This window comes from Myotis davidii, unplaced genomic scaffold (assembly GCF_000327345.1).
Source record: "Myotis davidii unplaced genomic scaffold, ASM32734v1 scaffold327, whole genome shotgun sequence".
NCBI classification, from domain to species: Eukaryota; Metazoa; Chordata; class Mammalia; order Chiroptera; family Vespertilionidae; genus Myotis; species Myotis davidii.
This window is the reverse complement of record NW_006298628.1, coordinates 4,474,794-4,481,640: the sequence shown is the minus strand read 5'-3', so window position 1 is coordinate 4,481,640 and position 6,847 is coordinate 4,474,794. Positions and strand designations below refer to the sequence as shown.

General features: G+C 48.5%; 1 protein-coding gene across 5 annotated transcripts in view; it reads right to left on the bottom strand.

The window, feature by feature from the left end:
• The window catches only part of CDK12 (cyclin-dependent kinase 12), an 80,820-nt gene that overhangs the window by 12,312 nt on the left and 61,661 nt on the right, over nt 1–6,847 (bottom strand). For 3 of the 5 annotated variants that reach the window (XR_001515668.1, XR_001515666.1, XR_001515669.1), the window contains one exon: nt 3,447–3,603. The exons of 1 other annotated variant lie outside the window; for it this stretch is intronic. The gene's annotated coding sequence lies outside the window, so the exon portion shown is untranslated. Of the gene's footprint in view, nt 1–2,899; nt 2,973–3,446; nt 3,604–6,847 lie in introns of all 5 variants that reach the window. One more of the 5 variants, XR_001515667.1, reaches the window with a different exon arrangement.

Below are 6,847 nucleotides of genomic sequence, written 5' to 3'. Positions count from 1 at the left end.
ATACAGAACGGTTGCTTATTTCAGAATTTTCATTTCACAGGGCACTGGATTCTTTGAACACACTCCCTTCTTCTCTGTAAAAAAATCAATAAAAAAAATATATATATATTTTTAAAAAGCTATGATAGATTATATTAATGTCTCTGCTGGGTATAGAAGGAAGAGGAGGCTGCCTTTGTGTTTCCATTGCAGGATTCCAAAGAGAAAGATGAAAAAATATTATTCTCATTAGGGTATATCAATAAAATGATCATAACCACGGGGGGATATTTGTATCTTGTTGACCCAATAATTCCATTTCTTGGAATTTACTATAAAAAAATGCATGAAGTTTTATGTATTAGAATGTTTGTTGTGGTATTATTTAAAACAGTAAAAATATCTAAAGGATTAAAAATAGGAGATGAGTCTTATAAATTATGGCATATCAAGGTAATGAACTATTCTATAGACTTGAAACATTGTTTAAAAATACACACCCAGCACAATGTAGGCACTCAATAAATGGTAGTTCACTTAACTGCGATGTTCTGGGTATTAAAGAGCTCATGTGTGTAAATGTACTCACACTATAAGGTGCCTGGCAAACACTAGGTGTTGCCAGCTACCCTGATGGCTGTCTCTCCAGTCTACCCGAGTCAAAGATGTGCTTCCAGGCAGAACACTGTCTAAGGGGCCCCTGGCTTGAGAGGAATGGGAATGGGGGAACTCACTTATTGGGGAATCTGAATCAAGCGATTGGGACTTTCCTTTCCAGAAGACTGCCAACCCTGGTTCCACACCATGAAGAAAACTATGGACATTCTCCCCAGAATATGCATATACACATATTGGACTATAATCATGGAGTCTTTGAAGCAATGTTAGTCCTGCTAACTTGATAAAAGTAATAGACACTATTGCATCAACCCTTGTTGAATGAGCAGCTACTGAGTATCAGGCACTGTCCTAGGTGCTTTACACACATTATTTCACTATATTCTCTCCACAACCTTAAGAGGTTGTTCATCTGCATTTCAGACAAGGAAAGTAGGGCTCAAAGAGGTTAAGTGACTCACCAAGGTGGCACAGCTGATAAATGACAGCACTAGCACTGAAACCCAAGGCTGTCTGCTTAACGCATACTACATTTATTTTATTTTTTGAAATATATTTTTATTGATTTCAGAGAGGAAGGGAGAGGGAGAGAGAGATGGAAACATCAATGATGAGAGAGAACCACCGATCAGCTGCCTCCTGCATGCCCCCAACTGGGGATCGAGCCTACAACCCAGGCATGTGACCCTGACCGGAATCGAACCCGGGACCCCTCAGTCCACAGGCCAATGCTCTATCCACAGAGCCAAACCAGCCAGGGCAATACATACTACATTTAGAAGGACTGAAAAGGGGTATATTGTGTGAAGATGGCACTGAGACTCACATCTGGAGGAGCCCCAGAAAAGTAACCCTGTTCTTCCAATGCCCGTTGGATTGTAGACAGACTTAAATCCATCCAGGCAGAAGCAAAATCTCTGAAGAGAAGTAGGCCCATTCTGAAGTCTTACACCCCATAAGTTTTTCCAGGTATCTAACCTCAAACCTTTCTGCTAACATCTGATCCTTTTCCCTCTCGTTTGCAGTGGAGATGGTGAATACCTGACATGGAAGGCCCTAGGTCAGGAGGGGATAGAGGAGCTTCTCCTTCCCCAGTTCAGTTGAGGCCATGACTAACACACTTCAGTCCCTTTGGTCTCTTGGGTCTGCCCCAAAGTACCAAACCAAAGATAAGCAAGAGAAAATGGGCCAGGAAGAAAAGCAGAAAGAAATAGCCTAACCAGACCAAGACCAGCTTGGAGGATGACCTGGGAGTCCCTCAGGATCTTAGTGCCAGGAACAGGTGAAGTTAAGGTGGGCAGTTTTAGCCACCAGGCTCAGCAGCCAGCTTTGCGTTTGACATCTACCTAGCTGTGGAGGTCTGGCCAGCATTCCTCATGCCGGAGCCTCTTGCCTATCTTGACATGACATCTCTATAGAAAGGAGGGGGCTGGGTTCTGCCACTCAGTATTTATTCCTCCCATTTCAGTACTACCTCGATGAACTTGCTCAGAGCTAGGCAGTCCAACTGGGGGCCTTAGAGATGCCGGAGAAGAGAATAATCATGTGAGAAGGATGTTGGGATCCCAAGGCTAGGTCTAAAGCTCTTTCTCTCAACATGAGAGCCAGGAGGGCAACTGAAGCCTGAATTTGGATGCAGACTGGGGAAGGGAAGTCTTACCCTCCCTCTCTCCATCCTTCCCTCCTCCATATACTATTCTATCCTTCTGGGGCCAAGCATACCCACTGTTCACTTTGGTTTCCCTCACCACCTATCCTATGGATAGGAGAGGGTTAAAGGCATGGTATGGGCAAGCTATAAATTTCCCATCGGTGTGGGGAGAATAGGATGGTTGGCAGGGAGGGGGCTGGGCTTGGGGGGAAGGGGAGCTGGGAAAAAGCCAGGAGGTTGTCTCTAGGTAACAATAAACACTGCAAGCAAGGAGCAGCTGTTACACTTACTCTCTCTGCATCACAATGCTGAAATAACACTAATAAACCAGTGTGCCCAATGCACAGGCATACACGCATTTAGGGCCGGACTCCACAGTTCCCCTAGGGCTGCCCTCTGCTTTGGGTCAGGCAGGGCCCTTGGTACCAGTGGACATACCAGTCTTGGCCTGGCTATCCTTGTGGGGAGGATGAGTGTTTATGGGTCAGTTTCAGAGTGGCAGCCTCAGAGTCAGGAGAGTAGCAGAGACTTGGGGACTATGGGTTCAGATCCTGATGGAAAGAGTTCAAATAGGATAACTCTTGAGTGGGTGTTGGGAGGAGAGAAGGAGAGCAAGAGGGAGAAAAGTATAGGGAACAGGCAACTACTTACCACGTCCTTAGATTGGAGGGGATGAAATGGCCAGGAGTGGAGTTGAATGAAGGGAGGTGGATGATAAGGAGGGCTAAGGAGAGGTTTGAGAAAGAGGAGAAGCATAGGGTAGTGAGGAGTGATTCTTATATTTCTCTCACTCACTCTCTCACTCCTTCTTACTAGTACATCTCACCGCACCTGGTGCAGCCCCTCACAGCACCACTATTATACCAGAGCCAGGTGAGCTTTATTTTGGGTGTCCCAGTAGGGACCTGAGCTCCTGATGCTGTCAGGGAGAGCTGGGGAGTGGACCTAGTCCCATGTTCCTATACAAAGGGCAGTTGGTCTCTTCCTTTCTCCAATCAAATCCATCTCTGGAGCTTCAGGAGCATCCCAGCAGAGAGCCCCTCTCCCCAGTTAGCGAGCAGGGTCACCAGCAAAGAAAGCAATAGAAATAGACAGATGAGTACTTGGACTCTATCAGAGAAGTCCTCTCCTCTTAGCCCATCCTTCTCTGAGTTTAGAGGGAGGATAATAATTATTATGCATTTGGATCCTTGCTTACCTTTGCTGGAACAAGGAGGCCTCTGGCACTGTGCTCAAAGGCATGGCTGGTTCTCTTGGTCCATCTTCTGGCCCCTCCTGCTGTTGTGATCTCAAATATAGCACCCTATCGTTCCCGATTCAGAAAGGATGGCGAACATGCACACTGCCAAGCTGGCCTGTGTGAGAGAGAGAATCAGCATCTGTGAGGATCATGGTGCCTATTTCCAGGGAAGAGAGTACAGAGACTACGTGGTCTTACAGTAATGATTTAAAAAAACATAAATTCTTAGGTCCTGCGGTGTCAGCTGGGTACCAAGAGCTCTGAGCAGGCAAGTGAGGGCTGCAAGAAGGTGCTCTGTCTGCCTGGGAAGCCCCTTTTCTGGATGATGCCCAGGAGCCCTGAGCTGTCCAGCACATGCGGATGCCCAGTACCTTCTGTGCCGCCAATGGTTACAAAAGAGCAAGAATAATTGGCCCCTCCTATCCTTGCCTCACTGAAGCCTCTCACTGGGATGCTCAGCTTCTCCTGTTCTCTTTCCTATTTCCCTCTCTCCCTTCAGAGCGAGGGCCTCTCCGAGTCCCCACAATCCAGATAAGAGACCTTTATTTATCCACAGAGCTCACAGTAGGGGAGAAACGGGCAAAAGAGAGCTCTAACAGGCCTGGGTCCCCCTCCTTCCCCCTGTTGTTTTCATGAGCCTCCCCGCCCCCCCACCCCATGAGTCACCAAAACCTTGAGCTCAGCTGAGCTGCCAGCAGCCTTCTCCCTCCCACTACTCCAGCCAAGCAGATATGGCCCCAAAGGGTCCCAGAGCCCATCATCTTCCTGCTTGCAGGGCCAGACCCCCTCCTTTATCACCAGGAACCTGCAACACACGTACATTGAGGTGAGTGAGCAAAGGAGTGCAAGAGACCTCAGCCTGTGCTCTGTGCTGAAGCAGAGAGCCGGCTGCCTGGACGGAGAGCAGTGTTGCCAGCCAGGAGGTCAGGCCCACTTGGCCATACAGTCTTGAGAGCATGTGAGAGGGGGCGCAGGAAAGAATGGGGTAAGGAGGTTGTTTCAGAAGCAGGAAGCTCCTCTTGGATCCCTCTCTAGTCAGTCTCTTCTGGTGCTGATGGACATCATAGCACTGTCACCTGCGAGATGCCTCCTTCCCCTCCTCCATGGCTTTGGGAGCTAAAGAGAGGAATGTGGTGACGGACACCATGGGACTGTCACCTCCGAGAAGCCATCCTCTCCCTCCTTCACTGCATGCTCTTCCCCACTGCTCTGTGTTTCAGAGGAGAAACAGAGGCTCTGTAAACAGGAGCCACCCTAATAAATCCCCTGAAAAATATTCAATATGAACAGCCTGCCATACGTTAGGCAGCCAGCTTCACAGGAGGGACTACAGGCCTCTTAGTTCCCAAACTGTCCCTATCTTCTCCCCGTTTTCAGGCTTCTTCCTGATCCCCCAAGAAAATCTTCCTTTTCAACTCCCTGGCACAGTTCTACTCTACCCTACCCCGTGCAGGCCCTCAGAAGCAGTGGAGGAGCTGTAAGGATTCTTTTCAGACTGTTTAGGGGGACTTGAGGGGGTCCTTCTTAACTTGCTGGCAGGAGAGAAGGCAGAGAATCAAACAGCCAAGAAGGTGACCCTGAGGGTCTAAGGACAGGGCAGGGTGAGGCTGGGGACACTTAGAAAGGAATATCTTGCTCTTGCCCAGGGCCTTTGAGATATAAAATGGGGACTAAGATAGAGGAAAAGATAATTCTGGGAGTGGGGAAGGTGTTGGGGGTTGTGACCAAGTTTCTACCCACACTGCTTTCCAAGCTCTCTGCCCATTCTTGCCCTAATCCCAACTTAGTCTCATGAAGCACAGAACAAAGAATGTTAAATGTTTTGAGGAAGGAAGAAGACACCGAGAAAAGCCACCTTTGGTAACCTGCGGGAAGTCCTTTTTCACCTTCCTGCTCTCGCTTCTCAACCCCAGTGTCTGGATAGTGAAGGAAGCAGGAGGTGGGGGTGGGACAGCAGGGAAGGTGCCCTTTTCTCCAGTGCGGGCCACCACACAGAGCCAGACGGGCCTGGCTGAGAGCTCTGGGGCCATGGCACCACATGCACACAGGGCAGGGGCGTTTCTGACTCAGCCTTCAGAGCTGGTAGTTCCATTCCCACCCTGTTCTCAGCTTAGACATGGACAACAGGTAGAAGACCATTCCTCAGTACTTTTTTTTGGGCAGGGGGGAGGGGCTTAATTTTCTCTAGCAGCTTATATTGTAGCAGGGAAACTTGTGATAAAAATCTCAAAAAAAGCTCAATATTTAGTCATCATTGAGGGATTTATTTCTAGGTCAAGAAACTGAGGTAGTTGGTGCATTTCCTTCTCTGTGGACCTTATAAAATATGGTAAAATCTCATGGAAGTGGGGGTGGAGTGGGATCTGTCTGCCTGGAAGCACGGGGATACATAAAATAATCTTTGGAATAGGCTGTTTAAGGGAAATGTCCCCGAGTAGTGCACCTGCCTTACTCCCCTGAGTTGCTTCCAAGACTCAGGGGCCAGAGACAAGAGACTCCAGGCGTAGAGAGTAATATCCTGCCGACACTCTTCCCAGGACTTTCCACCCCACACCCTACCTATGTACCTTTCTCTGTGCTCCCAGGAGCTCTCCAAATCCAGGAACACAAAACAACACCAGGACAGGATTCAACTATTTCCCACCTCTGGCTCTCTGTTTCCACAACTATAAAATGAAGAGTTCAGCAAGATGAGCTCCAAGTTCTCTTCCTTGCAACAGTAAGGTTCTATGATTCATACCCCAAAGGCACAGTCCTCATTTGCATGCTGTTTTGCATGTAATTTCCATGGCACTTATTTCATGTCTAAACGTACAGAAATATCTCTGAACCCTGCCCTTATCCTCTCTCTCACCACAGTCTCTGGTTCTATGGTCCCTAGCTCTTGTCCTCTCTCTTCAAAGCTCTGTCCCCACCTTCCTTTCACTTCACATTATAGCACTCACTGGGACAAGCCCAACTGGACAAAATCCTGGGAGCAAGAAAACAGCCTTACCTAATATTCTGGCTGCAATTTTGGGCCCCAGGCCTGAGTCAACCGGTACAGTTCCATCCTTTTTGAAGCTCCTGGCAGTTGGGGGTAAATCCTGGCACCTCTCCTCAGTGCCTCCCCTCTTCCTCCACCTCACTATTCTCCATGCCAGAACGCAAAGTGGCCAGTGATTGATGGGCCTGGGTACCCGGTAACCGCACCCAGTGGCCCAATCCTCCTCCCTTACCCGATCCCTCCCCTGTCCCTATTCAGAGATCAGATTGTCTCATGTTGGTCCCTGAGGTCCCATTAATTAAAAATACATCCAATTAAATGGCAGGTGAAAACGTGCTATTGGAGCTCTCCACCCCCCTTGCCGCTTGGTCCC